Raw genomic sequence first — 16079 nt, forward strand, 5'->3', positions numbered from 1 at the left:
AGGTATTGGGATGTTCCTTGTACTATTCTTTCAGCTTCTTGGTGGCTTTGAAATTTTTCAAAATAAAAAGGTGAGGAGAAAATCAACTTTGTTCCATCTGGAATTTATTTTGGTTTCAGTTCCCTTGGCGTTGCCTGGCTCTCCTGGATTATTGTCCCGGATTTCTGGTTTCTTTCCCCTCTTTTTTTTGTGTTTTGTTTGTTTTTTATTGAGTTGTTAAAAAGATGCAGCCTATTCTAACAGGATAAATATTTTTAACCATTTCACTTCAAGTTAATGAAGGCTCTCAAATGAGCAACACTCCTCATTGAGGAAAACAAAAAGCTGCTGTCGACAAGCGACAACACACACACACAAACAAAAGAACTGTGTAAAAATAACTAACTGCTCCCATATTTTTTGAAGTCTCCTTACAATGGGATGATATGCACATGACCTTGCTGCAAACTTGCCATACAGACTCGTAGTACATGTGGTCTGGGCGATTCGGTCCACGAGGTGCTAACTTCAGACAATGCAGCACTGTAGTCCTTTCAACAATGCAATTTGTTTTACTCATTATCTTTTCTTCTAGACTGAAATACAGGCTAGAAAGAAAATGCTGCCTAATTAAAAATTGGTATTGTTTACAGGAAAACTTGTATAATTTTGTATTAGAATTTACAAGTATATGTTCAAATAGAATTTGCCTCTCCACCCCCTTCCCAGCCACAAAATGGGCATGAAGTAGAATTTTTAAAAATGCCTTAATTTTCAACTTCATGCAAACTAAATAAAGAGGACCAAAACAAAGCTTAAACAATGGATCCCCTCTTTTTACAGCATGCGCAGTTGTCTGTTTCCCTTTCTCTTAGGAATTTCTGTTTTGGGTGAGCTATTCTTTTTCGGACTTGGAAGTTTTTGTGATTGAGTGTCTTTCTGTCAGACTTACATGCCTTTTCTAGCAGCAGGTAAGAACTAGTGTGCATTGGTGCCTGTATTTGTTTCGTTTTGTTTTAACATTATGTTACGTGCTCCAAGTACATTGGAAGGAAGTTTAGTTCTCTGAGAGACTTAAAGTCTTCATGCTCAGGATACCACCAAACGGATGTGCAGTGTCATTAACCCACTCTCAGTGAACCTTGATAATAAGATTTTCCTCTCAGCTAAGAGTTTTTGCAAGAGGTCAGGTTCTGCTCGCATTCTGTGGATATGGGCTTGTAAAAGGCTCCTGGGTTTCATTTTATGAAATGTCACAGTCTTGGGTGAGTAGCCGGCCTGTAAAACCAGGAGGCTTTCAGCCAGGGGAGCACCAACAGGCCAGTTTGCCAGGAGCTTCTCCCTTTCTGTGGCTTGATGACTAAGGGTTTCGTGGCTTTGGGAACGGGGATGTCATTACAAATGGATGTTGGCGATTTGGCTCCTGAACTGGGTTATCTGGGTGTGCCTGGCCTGGGTGATTATGCCTACACCCATTGGGAATGGGGACAGTTTCTTAGAGCCCTCACACGGGGCCCTGCGGCCTCCACTCCATTTCTATCCAGCTTGAGCTTTTTGCGTGGTGGCCACGGCCCTGAGCAAACCCTCCAGGTGCTGTGGGTGGGTCCCTGCTGTATTCAGTGCTGTGTTTTCCTGGGTCCTCAGAGCAGCGTGTATTTGTTCTGGTCATCCGTGCCCTCCCCTCCTGCCATCACCACCCTCGCTTTCAGACTGGACGAGGTTTGTAACCCCTCCGACATGCTCATCCTCATGCTGCTTCCCCCACAAGCTAATGGAATAAACGCATGTAGATTCTGCAGTTTCTTTGTTTAAACTGTTTTTGATTTTGATTATCAGCTTGTTCAACATTTAGGGAGGAAGGAAACCAAGTCTTCAGCAGCCTCTGAGGGGGAGATTTCCTCCTTCCTTGGATTATTTTTTGTTTGGAGGGAACTGGGGAGGGGAAGGAGAGGGAAGGCCACTGCCTGTGTAATAGGGCAGAACAGTTATCCAAACAAGTCATGTGGCTTGTGTGACGTCTAGGTGTAATGAATCCTTGCAATTTGTAGCAATGATGTGGGTATGTTTTCAAGGTAAACAAACATACCTGCATTTTAATGCAAATTAGCCATACTTGTACGCTGAAAGCCTATAGAATAGTGGAGGCAGGAACTCTAAAACCTATTTTCTTAAGAGTTTTCTTAAGAGTTTATAGAAGGTTCACCCAGGAGACCACTCCTAGAGCCTCTCAGCTGGGTCCTGAGGACAGCCACCCCCAGAGCTGGGCAGTGAGCAGAGGACTGGCTCTGGAGGCCATGAGGCTGCCAGCCTGCCCACTTTGGGGGCACAACTCGGGCCCGAGCGACCTAGTTGATTTAATGACCTAATTCTTGCAACAGGAAGTTGGAGGCTTTCCTGACCCTGGGATTCTGAGGGGCTGCAGTGAACCAGGTTCAGAAGCTTCTTTATTTGACCCAATTCTAGGAGACTTTCCTGGAGGGAGAGTGGGGGCCAGGAGAAGGGCTGGGTGGTGATTTTGGAGCAGACCAGCCTGCTGTTGGGCACCGAGAGGGCCGGGCAGGCCATGTCTGGGCCTGCCTCTGAGAACAAGGCTTGTCCCGGTGTGAATGAGGGTGGTGTGAAGGTGTCCGGATGGCTCTGAGTGAAGACCTCATGCAGCTCCTGAAAAATACACGGCACTGTGTCAGATTTCCCCTTTCCTTTTAAAAAATAAAACAAAACACCCAAACTTTAAAATTTCCCAATTGAGTTAACAATTTAAATGGTGACCCTGTAAGAGTTGGCATAACTGTGGGCAGCAGGGTTGATGGTGCTTCTACGGGTTGAAATTAACATTCTGGCATCCTTCCCTGGAGGTGACCCAAGATCTGGGACGCCTCCTGGCCAGGCTCCTTCCCCGGGATTATTAGGCTTGGAACTGGACCTTCCAGCCTAAGGTTGACTTCAGCTTCCTCCCTAGGACGACTGACCAGCAGTGCAAATGGAGTTTTCCCTTGGTGAGGGGCAGCAGTGTTGTCAGCATGCTGGGGGTGTCTCGGGCTGACCCAGGTCACAGGAGAGGAAAGGGTCCGTCTGCCACCAGCTTGCGTGGCTGAGCTTCTTGACACTGCAGGTGTTCAGCCGTAGTGAAGGTGGTCCGGCCTGGGAGACCGCCTGCCCAGAAGTGGGGGTGGGGGGCACTTGCACCCTAGAGCTGAGGGTTCCAGCCCTTACCTTCACTTATAAATGGACAAGGGCTCTGCAGTCTGCTTTACCCACCCCCCTGGAACCTGCCAGAGGCCGAAGGTCAGGAATCAGGTTGAATCAGAGGAAGATCCGGAGCCGGATTTTGTAGGCGCCCTGGCTCCTGCCTGCAGGTCTCAGGCTCCTGCTCCACCGGGTGTCAGGGCTCCAGCTGTTCTCTGGGAAGAAAAAAAATCTGCTTTTAAATTAGGTCAAAAGATGCCTTTCTTTCCTTCTGTCCTTGTTTCCCCTACTGTGCGGAGAGAAAAGCCCCACCAGTCAGAGCGGCAGAGCCGACCGGCTTGGCCCAGGATCCGGAGTGTCCTGCTGCAGCGCGGAAACTTCCTCCCACTCCACGTTCCCTTCCTGTTTGCATTGTTCTCAGGCTGGCAAGCAGGCCTGCCAGGTACTTTTTCTTAGCTGTAAAAAAGTGGGTTTCACCCAATTCAGGACTCGAGTGACAGTGAGAGCTGGGTAACTTTTTTTTTAACCAATCAGGCCAAAATCAAAGGATAAATTTTTTTTTCTAATTTTTATTGGGGAATTTGGGAGGACAATGTGTTTCTCCAGGATCCTCAGCTCCAAGTCAAGTCGTTGTCCTTCAATCTAGTTGTGGAGGGCGCAGCTCACTGGCCCATGTGGGAATCCACCTGGCAACCTTGTTGTTAAGAGCTTGTGCTCTAACCAATTGAGCCAAACGGCCGCCCCAGGATAAATTTTTTAAAACTAGAAGTTCTAAAGAGGTGCCTTATACCAGTCCAGTTACATCAGCATTATATTCTGGGTACAGACAGGCTCCTTCAGTTCCTCCATGTCTTAGATTCTCTGAGGAGGGGACATTCCGAGACCAGGGGGCTTACTTCGCGGTCCCCAAGTCAACAGAACAGGCTCCTCAAATCTATTCATCCGTCAGCACGTTCGGCGCGCCCCATGTCACTGGCAGCACTAGTTCATCCGTCCAGATCCTTCAGCACAAAGACCTACAGGCTTTTCAAGGGTCCACAAAAATACTGACGACGTGGGAGAGAAAGGATCAGCGCCCTCTGCTCTTAGGAGTTACATGAGAATTGTAACCTTCTCTGCTAGAACCGTGAACACTCAGTAGGGAAGGGTGTTCTAAGGCACGGAGGGGTGAAAGGAGCCTGGGGCAACTGGTCACTCTGAGGTGACCACCACACAGAGTTTCTCACCCTCGGTGCTATGGACATGGGGGCCAGACCACTCCTTGTGGGGACTTCTCCTGTCATTGTAGGATGTTTAGTGACATCCCTGCCCCCTACCCAGTAGCATCCTCCAAATTATAACAGCCAGAAATGTGTCCAGACTTTGCCAGATGCCCGTGACTGAGTCCCACTGCCGTGCAGGGAACCCATGAGCATCTGGAATCTGACCACCTGCCCCTGCACGAGGGCACAATGGAGGGAGCCCTTTTCTCTCACTTCCTGTCCAGGGTGCAGGTCCTGGGGGAATTGGCGCCTGGGCAGGTTTGTGCCTGTCCTGGAGCTCTTTGTATGTATGATGTGCCTGCGGGCCTGTGGGGCTTGCTCTGAGGGGGAGTCACGCCACAGAAAGGAAGAAGCACCCCCAAACCCCAACGGTGCTTCCAGGCACCGCCTTCCAGCTTAACTGTGGTTTTCTGTGTTGATACCTTTCCTGTGGTCATCAGGACAGCTGGGCAGGGCGGCCACGCTCTGGTTGTTACTGGGCCGTTTGGAATCAAGTCAGGTGGATCTGATTTTAATGCTGCGAGAATCTCCCCCAAAGGGCCTTCAGCAGGGTGGTTCGCCCCTGGAACAGAATGCAGTGCGTGAAGGGGCAGGTCGCAGCTCGGAAGCAGGAGGTGTTCGAGGGTAGTAGTCATGAGTTCAGAAATCACTCCAGGGCCAGCAGACCAGCAGCCAGAGAGGAGAATGGCCCATCTGCACTTGGGCTCCATAGCTGCTCCCCACTAGAGGAGGGCCGCCTCTGGCTGACGGGGCCGTCTGATGGGTTACGGAACTCCACACAGATCCAGGGGTCTTCAGAGAGCAAGGGCATTCTTCTTCCCACGGCCACACCCCACTCCCCATTTCCTACTGGCTTTTTAAGATTTTCCCGATTTTCAATTTTGATTTCAAATCTACAGAAAAGTTAAACTAGTGCAGTGAAACCACTGTCTGCTTCTTACCTAGTTCATCATTGTTAACGTTTTACACACACACGCACACACACACACACTTTTTTCCTTGAACCATTTGAAACTAAGTTGCAAGCATTGAGGCATTTCACCCTTATGGGCTGCAGCCTGTATCTCTTAAGAACCAGGATATTTTCCAATATAACCACAGCATAACCATCACACACAACACATATAACATCGTACAATACTGTTAGCTGATAAATACTCCCTGTTAAATGCTCTCCAATTGCCCAGTCATGACTCCTCCTCCTCCCCCTCCCTGGATCCCATCAAGGACCATTTAGTGTATTTAGTTGTTTTGCTGCCTTATTTTCTGATTGGCAGTAATTTGGGGCTCTAGCTTTCTTTTTTTCTATAGTAGATTTTCATTTTAATTTCAATTAAAATGACTAATGCTTCAATCAATTTCTGAGCCAGAAGAGGCTGATAGGCTGGAGAAAAAACATGAATTCAAATCCAGGCTCTTCACTTATTAGCTCTATGGCCTTGAGCGCTTACTTACCTTCTGAGCCTCAGTTGTCTTGTCTTTAAAATGGGAATATTCTTACCTTGCAGACTTGTTGTGGACTCACATTAAATGAGACAGTGTGCTGAAATATGACTGACATTGCCTGGTCCTTAGAAAACAGCAGTAATTGTCATTGTTCTGCAACCTTGCCCCGCTTCAGAGAGCTGGAAGGAGCTTTGGATCAGCTTTGAATTTGGGTTGGCGATCTTGGGACACATTCCTCATCGCCTAAGAATGGTGCTGCCTCCTGCTAACTCCCTGACTCTCAGGGCCGTCATTAGACCTGTTTTGCTCATGCTGGTGGAGCGTGGTTCGAGAATGCTGAGCCTAGCTCTGGATGGAGGAGGCTGAAATGTGGAATTTATTAATTAAGGAAGTTGCTCATGAGGCCCTAGAGTCTGGGAGGTTGCAGTTTAATTACTGAGAGTAGAACTCGTGGAAATTACCTCTGGTGCCCCAGTTTTGATGTCACTAGAGGACCTGAGGTGCTGCCCAGCGTGCGACGTGCAGACACAGCGGCAGATCAGGCCTCAGCCTTGCCTCCCTCTCCCTGGGTCTGAGCTCGTTTTTATCCATTTGCTTGTATACTGGAGAGCAGGCTAGCAAAGGGGTAAGAGCTCAGGCAATCTGGGGAATGGGTGAGTACAGGCAAACGACTCGGCATCTCTGTCCTCATTTGTGAAACCTTGTAGGGACGTTGGTTGTGAAGACTGAACAAGTCACGTAAGTGAAGCGTTAAGAACAAGGCCTGGCCAATTGTAAGCTAGACAATGTGTCAGCTATTTCTTTAAAGCAGTGTTCTCAACCGGGGGTGACTTTCTCAACCCCCAGGAGACACATGACAACATCTGGAGACATTCTTGGTTGTATCCACGTAAGAACATCCAAACCTGGAGAGAATTTTTATAAAAGTGTATTTGAGCCAAACAGAGGACACACCCAGAAGCAAGAGCTCTACAGAATGAGGAAAATGCTTCCGAGAATGACAGTGTGCAGCTTCTTTTATGCATTTGGAATGAGGGAAGGAACAAGGAAGATTACCTGAAGATGGGAGAAAGCAAGATGGGGATGGGCCTACAGGAGCGTTAACAAGACTTGAGGGTGGTTTTACCTAGATGCACAGAAACAATGGTCAGGGCTTGCTTAAAGCAAAGATAAACCTTTTACTAAAGAAGTTGTATGTCTGGGGCGTGTCTTCCTACTGTGACCTGCCCGGTTAGGAATTTATGATCAGATCACCCTGTGAGGTTATTTTCCACAGAACTCTTTGTCAGCCACAGTTGTCACAACCAAGGGGGTGGTCCTACCGGCATCTACAGTCATGTACTGCTTAACAGTGTGGACACATTCTGAGAAATGTGTCGTTAGGTGATTTTGTGGTTGTGCGCACATCGCAGAGCGCACTAACAGAAACCTAGAAGGTCCAGCCTACTGCACACCTAGGCTGTAAGATGTAGCCTATTGCTCTGTAGGGGAGGAAAAGTCATTTTCCCTCCACCCTTCTGGGTTCTTGGCTGAGACCTCTCTGCAATACAAGACAGATTAACAGAAGAAAAACACGTGTAATAACATGTGTACTTCCTGTACACATGGGAGATACCCAGGGAAGCTGAGTAACTCACCAAGAGGGTAGCAGTCACCACCTTCAATACCATCTTCAGCTGAAGACAAAAGGTGTTGGGGGTCGGAGATGTTGGGGGAGTCAGTTATGGGAGTAACCAGCAGAAGCACAGGAAACAAGAGTAAGGTTGCTATGCAGATTTAAGTCTGCACTGATAAGAGTTTCTAGAGAAAAGGTCATCCCTTCTTCCTGGTACAAATGGAGATCCCTTACTCACGTAAATATACTTTACAAAGGGTAACTTTGGTTTGCATAGCTTCTCTCATGTCTTCTGTTTCTTAAAATTAACCAGCCTAAAATAATCCTTATGCCAAATAGACGTATTTGGGGGTGACAAACTCTCCCCGTACAGCTCCTAGGCTACAAACTTGTACAGTATGTTACTGCACTGCATACTGCAGGCATCTGTAACGCAATGGCATTTGTGTAATTACAAGGGCTACAACGTCACCTCGTGATAGGAATTTTCCAATTCCATTGTCGTCTTATGGAATCACTGTTGTATATGGATCCATCGTTGACTGAAACTTGACTATGGTAGGTAGGGTCCCGGGATGCTGCTAAATATTCTACACGACAGAGAATTATCCGGCCCAAAAGGTCAGTAATGCCAAAGGCTGAGAAACCAGAGATTTGGGGCAGCATGTAGAAAACATGCAAGTGAGGTCCTGTTCCCCCGCCCCCGTCGCTCTTTACCCCTTGTCATTCCTTTGAGTAGGTTGGGGGCTGTGGGGTGAACTGGGAGGGAAGAAGGGAGGAAAAGGAAGCTGGGGGTATTTTAAACCTTTGAATTCTTACTGTTTGTTTCGTTTTACCCCCATCCTATAACGAAACGATCACTCACTGACATTGTCTGTGTAGCCTTCTGATCTTACCACTAATAATAGTAACTAAGTTACCGAGTGCTTGCTATGTACCAGGCACTATGCCTCGTGCTTTCTTTATATATTATCTCATTTAATTTTCACAGCCAGCACTTGGGGCAGGTACCACTGTCACCCCCATCTACAGATAAGGAGACTGAGGCTCAGATGGGAGGGAGCTAAGCTGTCTAATATTCAACTCCTGGTCTTTCCGCAAAAGTTCTCCACGTGTGTCTTCCCCCATCTCAGTTGCTAGGAGCTCCCGCCTTCAGTGTCTCAGCCTAAAGCCTGGCAATCACTCTCATGCGCCCCTCTTCTCACCCTTCACACCACGCCTGCCAGCCCCCCTGATGTCCTGCCCACTCCAGACCCCACTGCCACTGCGGCCCTTTTGCGTGGATTCCTGCCACGGCCTCCTCGCTGGTCTCCCCGCTTCTCCGTCTCCGAGTCAGGTGGCCCTGCTAAAACCCAAGTCAGACCAGGCCACGTGGCTGCCCTTTCTTATAGGTCAAGGCGGGCTTGTCACAGAGGCCTCCGTGGCCTCCCGTTGCCCTCCCTGGCTCACGTCCTTCTTGTGGCACTCACAGGCTTTCTTCCTGTTCCCCCAGCACCCCCCACGTGCCCCCACCCCAGGGCGTCCCACAGCTCGCCCCCTCACCTCCCTCACGTCCCTGCTCAGGAAGGCCCACCCGACAACCCCACACTCTGGTTCCGGCTGGGTTTTTGTCATAGCACCTGTCACATCCTCCCGTACTATATTATTTACCCGCTGATTTGGTTATTCAGTTTTGTCCTCGCTCTTCACTACAATGTATATAGGGATTTTTGACTGTTTTTTCACTGACGTAGCCCAATACATACTAGTAGCAGGTGCTCAATAAATTTGCTGAATGAGTGCATTCTCCACGGCCACATGGCGGGCTGGTAAGTGGCGTGGCCAGGATGCCAATTCTTCACCTTCTCTCCTTCTTCCCAAAGTGTCTCCCCCCCAAACTGTCCCCCACCACCCCATCCAGAGCACGGTGTCTCCCAGAAGTGCCCTAGGTGTTTCCCAGGTCTGGTCGGTCACCATGTTTTGACTCAGTCTCCAGAACGCTTGGCAGATACTCATGGTGGTACTAACTATCTGAAGAACGAATCCATGCTTTCCATACCCCACGGCTTCTCTGTGGCCCACGGAGTCCAGTCCTAACCGTTCAGCCTGATCTCAGAGCCTTCGCTGCAGACCCAGCAGGGCAGGGCTCAGGTCAGGCCTCTGGCCCCCACTTCCTGCAGCCACGTGGCATTCCGGGCTCTTACCCTATTCCCATCCGTCAGTTCCACTTGCGAAGGTGTCCCAAAGCCTCCCATCCTCACTGTCCCTTCTGCGTCACCCCCCAGCCCAAGCCCCAGCTCTCACCTGGGCCAGCGGGGCCTCCCCTCCAGCTCTCCACATTGCAGCCTCACTGGTCTCGTAAAGCTCAGCGTCTCCCTGACTCCCCACTGCCGAACGCCTCTTCTCACCTCTCTTAGGGACCCACCTGGTCTGGCGCTGGCTCCCGAGGCCTCAGCCGCACCTTCTTCCTCCAGTTTCTCCGAAGGTCCAGTCTCTTCCTGCTTCAGGGCTTTTACGTGTGTGCCCCTGAGCACAGGAGTGGCCCCCCAACCCAGCTCCTCATCCTTCAAGGAACAGCTCAGAAGTTTGTGTCATTTATCAGAGTGTCTGTGGAGGCATTTGCCTGGGTATGACTGGGTCTGTATTCCCCACTCACTGGGGGCCACTCAGCACAGTGGCCCATGCTCTTTTGCTCGCCTGTGTATTCTCAATGCCCAGCACAGGGCCTGACATATAATAAATAGATGCTCAGTAATTGTTCAGGAATGTCTGTTCCCTGAGCCTGTAATGCCCTTCCCTTCTCTACCAGCAAACTCCTATTCATCCTTCAAAACCCAGTTCCAGTGTCTTCTGCCCGGAGCCCTCGGCAGCTACTCCCTCCTTCTCCATGTTCTTGCAGAGCTTTGCACATCCTCTTACTCTGCCGCTTCCTACCCTGGGTCAAGGGTCTTTTCCTCCTGGCTCTGAGCTGCTCAGGGGGAGGTGCCGGCATTCTGGGAGAGTTTGTATCCTAACGTGACATACCTTTTGGTCGCGTTATTGCGTATTGTTTGTGCTGTGCTTTGTTTGCCTTGTGCAGTGTGCTTTCCTCAGCCGTTTGGTCACCTCCTGGGAGGCGGGCTCAGTGGCACAGCCCCATTTTTGTATCTTCCACTCCCTGAGCTGACGACTAGAAAGGTTTTGGTGAATCCTTCTTGCATCCACGTCATGTCTGCTTAAGGTTACAGGGCCCGTGGCAGTTTGAGAGCACCCTGGTATCCTTTTTGGGTCCCTTGTTCAAAACTTATTAAGAATTTTGGGACAGTGACAGCAGAGCTTTAAACCCGAATGAGGCTCTTCTAAGCGCCCAGGCCTCATGCTCGCGAAGCCATCCTGACCTCGTGTCTCCTCCGGGAAGACGTGGGGTGGAGGTCATGGTTTCCTTTTCACAAATGGCAATCTGCAGGCCCCAGAAGGGCAGTGGCCGACCTCAGGCTGCATAGCTCATCAGCGACAGAACAGAACTGGAAGCAGTGTCTGGCTGTTGGGTCATGTGCCCCGTCCTACGCTGGCTCTGGGGCCCATGGACTTTGAGCCTCGGTTTCTTCCTCTATGAATTGGGGACATTGATCTGGTCAGAAAATGACAAAAAGCACAGCTGGCCGTGACTCCCTGGACAGTCCTGGCAGGAACGCCACAGCATCCCTGTGATGCCTTCAAGTCGTGCAGACAAAGTTCCTCTCTGCTCCTTGGAAGGGCCGAGCCCTGGGGACAGCAGGCGGCTAATTGGCGGTGGTGGGGGGTGGAGAAATTAAAGCCCCCTCAGCAGTGGGAGGAGGTTGTCTCTTTTCATCTCTTTTTGAAGGAATGTGGAGACTTGGGTGGAAAGTTCCCTGGGAGTCCGTGGTATTTGGGTGCTTTGCTATCTAGGGGAAAGAAAAGCAATTAGTCACTGTCACTATCTGTCCTCGGAGGGGTGGCGGGGTGGCCATGCCGGGCGATGGCTCTTCCATCCCAGGGCCATCCCTCGTCAAAACGATACATTGGACAGAGACCCAGAGCTTAGAACGGTGCCTAGGGAAGGCTTTTGAAATCTCACTTTCTATGGGAAACACGTTTTCCTTGGCCCCTTGGGTGAGCGAGCAGCTTTCTTTGCAAAAATCGCTGAAGACAGAGAGTTTCAAAGCTCCTTCGTCTGCCCCTCCCTCAGCATGTTTCTCAGCGGATTTTCCTCAGACCTCCGTCCCACTGGGAGTGGCAAGGCTGCCTTTAACCCTGGTGCTTCTAGGGCTGTGTCCCCCTGCGGAGGAGGTGACCTGGCAGCAGCAGGCAGGCCAGACCTGGGTGCCCCCCTCCCCTGCCTCCCCGGTGTCCCCGCCTATTCGTTTGAGCCATGCATTTGTCAGATTAACCTGCAAAGGACCTGAATGGTGAGGTTGTGTGTGGGAAGCGAAGACAAGACAAGTGTTCTTTGATGCCTGGAAGAGGTGTTGGGGAGAGGTGGACAGACATGTGGCCAGGCTAGGAGGTTGTAAGTTATCTGCAACTGTGCTGTGTGTGCGTCAGTTTCTTTCCATGTGCCAAGTGCACAGGCACCGCGTGCGCAGAGCTCAGAGGAGGCGCAGCGCCCGGGTACCTGTGCCGGTGCCTCCTGTGAGGTGTGTGGGTGCGCCTGCTCCTGCAGGTGTGGGACTTGCCCATCAGCTGTCCTGAGTGATTCACGCTGCTCCGCGACATCTCCCAGCACAGATCTCAATTGGACTTGGTGACTAACCCCAGGGGAGGAGGGTGACCTGCTTCTGCCGGAAATGACAGGCGAGCACAGCCGCAGTCAGCACCTTCTCCCAGAGGTGTTGGTGCAGATTCCCTGGGCTGGCCAGACACACAGGTATTTCTGGACTGTGGCAGAGCCTGTTGCCATGAGCTTCCCTGTGGTCCTGTCAGCATGGGCGGCTGCTCCAGGTGCAGCTCTGGCAGCCATAGGGCCCTGCTGGCTCCTCCCATGACTTGTGTTCTGTGTTTCCACAGGGCCGCACCTTCCTATTTCTCCCCGACCACAGCCCGCCCATCCCAGTTGAGCACCTGTTTGCCTGAAGTTAATTTCCAGAAGCAGGTAAGGACTCCAGGGGAAGGACGACCCATGATGGGGCCGCAGAGCAGTGTGGGGGAGGGGACTTTGGGTACAGGCTCCAAAGGCGGGCCATGAAGTTAGCACAGGTCATTGCCAAATAATGCTCATTTCTTCTTCAGGCGTGTGGGTTCTTACGGTGAATGTTGTGGTACTGCTGGTTTCTTTTAGGCTGTTAAGATGTGTGCAGTCTCTGAATTCATATTTTACAGAAGCTCTGTGAATAGCAGTTATATGGCGTTGTGCTTTTGTGCAATGTAAACATTGTACAAATGTAAACGTACATTTTTAAATGTGAGCATTTAAAATAGGTCACTTTTTTTTTTTAATGGACGAAACAAAAGACAAGTGTTGGGACCCATGGGGCAGAGGGGCCTTATGTATTTAAAGCACCCCTGCTGTCTGGCCCAGCCTGAGGTTGCTCAGTATTTTCCAATCAAGGACCAGATCACCGGTATAAATGTATATTCCTTTCTATATAAATGTGGGTGTTCACACAGCGTTGGCTTCATGTTTGTAAGTAAAAACGAGTGCAGGTGGCTATGTGTGTATTCAGGGCTTCTCATGCCTGTCAAAGGGAGGCCAGCTTTCAGAGCTCTTGGTCAGAATGGGTCTGCTCTCCAGGTCCCTCCTCTGTTGCCTCCTGATTCTTCTAAAGTGAGATCAGCGGCTTCAGAGCACGACTCATGTGCTAGAGGAGACTAGGTCCCTGTAGAGACTGGGCAGAATGTCTCCCAGAGGACGCAGTGTGGCCTCTCAGGCCATGGGTTCCCTTTGTCACTTGGGATCCTTACCAGTGGCTAGAAGCCCCTTCCTCACTGTCCATTACCAGCCAACCTTCCTTCACAGAGATGTGGGCTTAGGGCCAACAGGAGTGTTTGTGTGTCAGGGTTGGGGGATGTTTCTGTGTGTCTGCAGCGAACGTATGTACCTCCTCGTTGCATCTGTCCCAATCATGTGTAGTTTTCTGGAATCACTCCCACTTTTTGCATAACACATGGATAACTGTGGCCTGATAGATAGTCACAGACTTCTCTTGTCCTGTTCATGTGGATAGTTGACAGCTGTCTGTTTCTTTCTATTTTCCATTCTTTAGCTCATCCATGCCTTTCCCTGGTTAGCTTCCAGAATGTTGTATCTTAAGAGAGGGAGCAGGTCTATCTCTGACTTGGGCAGTTAACACAGAGATTTTCTTAGGATTAAGAATGGAAGTGCCACCCTGGTAGGCGAGGGGACGTTTGTGGGGTTGCCTGGAGGCCATAATCGAGAAGCATCATTACTTTTGGCTCTCATGGCTGAGGACTGAATAATTGGTGTGTCTAAATTAGTTTCACTTTGGACTTACGCAATTTAAGCACATTTTAATGGAGACCGGTTCTGGGTCCCTACAGGGGAGAATAAGAATTCTCAAATGAACTTAATCTGATGCTTGTCAGAATTGTGATAAGAATGTAATAGCATGTTTGCTTAGCTAGGCACCCAACCCGAACCCACTTCACTATCCTTATAGCACACCAGCGACTGAAATGTCTGTGTCGTTTGGGTTATTATGATTTCTTCTCATCCATTATTTTCTTCACACCAATACCCTTGATGCAGATTTTGTTTAGGATGGAATGGTGTGAACAGGTCACGAAGGTCTAATCCTTTTGGATGGGAGGTGGGACTGTGTGCCCGTTGGCACATTCGGGCCCGATCCAGCCCTGGCTGCTCCCTCTGTCAGGAGGCGGGGTGGGGTCAGCTCAGACGGGAGCTGGAAGCAGCCTAGAAGACCACCGTTTTTAGAAATGACAAGCATCTTCCCCAAAGCAAGAAGAAACAGTTTAAGTATCAGTCTCTGCCAGGGAACTGTGCTGAGGGGGGAGTGACCTGGCCCCAAGGGCACATTCAGGCACCTGTGACCCTGTAAGCCACCCACCTGGTAATCACAACACGAGAGTGGGAGGTGTCCGGCGACAGGGAGGCTGTGATGGTAGAAGATGATGGAACGACAACAAACTGTATAGGGTGCCGGGGGTGGAATTGTTGTTCAGAGCAAAATTCTGTAAAATAGACCTCATGTAAACGATTCACAGTGTGTACACACACACACACACAGTCACACACTCACACACATATGCACTCCTGTTGGTTCTGAGCTTGTGTCTGTTGGAGGAAGCTTGGCTGGTCAGGAAAGGCCAGTGAGGAAGAGGTTCCCATTCACCATGCAGCCAGGACCCCTCCTCCTGGGATGTACAGCAAACCCAGATACATACCCTTGTCTGGGTAGAGCTGGCCCCCAGAATGAATGAGTTAATGAGTGAGTGAGTGAGTGAGTGAGTGAGTGAGTGAGTGAATAGATCCTGCTCTGGGACCTGGGACTGGGGCGTGGTTTGTGACAGGAGGATCAGAGTAAGGGCCTGGGCCAGACGGGCCTATTGGGTTGGGGGGCTGTCTGGCAGTGGAACTCGGGTTCTTTTGTGTGTGGCGACACCTAGTGGCCAGTGCGTCGTCTTCCACGCTGTCTTGACAGGACAGAGTTGGAAGATTTTACTCCTGGAAGCCCTCTCTCTGTGTGAAGGCTTCACGGAGCGTTTCAGGTGTCCTTTGGACACGATAGCCCACGGCACACAAACTACTCAGGAATGAGAGTCCTTTGGAAAAGCTCAGTCTGGCTCTGGAGCCTGGATTAGGTGCTTTGGTCTCTTTCAACACGATGACATTTGGCCCTAAATTGATGTGGATGATGTGGATGGCAGGGGGCAGCTTAGCCACCACCTGGGCTGTTTAGTAAGCATCTTCCAGGCGCGGTGCTGGGCTGCAGGAGGACGGGGTGACTGAAGCAGCCATGGCCCTGGCCTTCTGGTCAGGCTGGGGAGAGACAAAAGCAAGTATTCCAACAGGGTGCTTTCAGAAAACTGGGACAAGACAGGGCTACGTGACTGGAAGGGCTGGGGCAGGGAGGGGTGGGGAGGGAGAGGGAGGATACACAGAACCGGCTCTGGCTTTGCTGTCAGGAAAGGCTCCCTGGAAAGGCGTCTTTGAGTGAGACGAAGGATGAAAAGAATTCAGTTCCAGGCCCAGGGGACACTCAGTGCAAAGGCTGCCGGGGCGGGGGGTGGGGGGGAGGAGAAGAGCTTCTTGGCACGTTCTAGAAACAGACTGGGGCCAGGAAGGCAGAGCGGCAAGGGGAGGAGGAAGGAGCGGGAAGCAGCCCCACCCCCATCCTGTGCGGGGCCTTGTGGGGGGGCCTCATGGGGTCCTGACAAGGATTGTGAGTGTTTTCTGAGGTAGGGTGAAGCCAGGAGTGATGTCATCTGTTCTGGCTCTTTTTTTAAAAAGATCACTCTGGTGGGCTGGTGGGGTGCTCAGCTGTTAGGACGGTGGGGTTGTCCGCAGCCTCTGTGCGTGAGGCCCTGGACGGCGGGGCTGCCGCTCTTTAGAGAGCGTCCTTGAGGCGGATTCCCACTCTTTCCCCGATACCAGTTAGGCCCTTTTCTGAACCCGGAGGAGGGAGAAGGGGGCA

The 16079-nt window shown here is 50.6% G+C and overlaps 1 protein-coding gene across 3 annotated transcripts in view; it reads left to right on the plus strand.

Moving 5' to 3' along the window:
* CTNNBIP1 (catenin beta interacting protein 1) overlaps positions 1-16079 on the plus strand; it is a 46772-nt gene that overhangs the window by 9871 nt on the left and 20822 nt on the right. For 2 of the 3 annotated variants that reach the window (XM_074334082.1, XM_074334083.1), the window contains exon 2: positions 12475-12559. The exons of the other annotated variant lie outside the window; for it this stretch is intronic. The gene's annotated coding sequence lies outside the window, so the exon portion shown is untranslated. The remainder of the gene's footprint in view (positions 1-12474; positions 12560-16079) is intronic. 3 annotated transcript variants of the gene reach the window in all.

This window comes from Rhinolophus sinicus, linkage group LG06 (genome assembly GCF_036562045.2).
Source record: "Rhinolophus sinicus isolate RSC01 linkage group LG06, ASM3656204v1, whole genome shotgun sequence".
NCBI classification, from domain to species: Eukaryota; Metazoa; Chordata; class Mammalia; order Chiroptera; family Rhinolophidae; genus Rhinolophus; species Rhinolophus sinicus.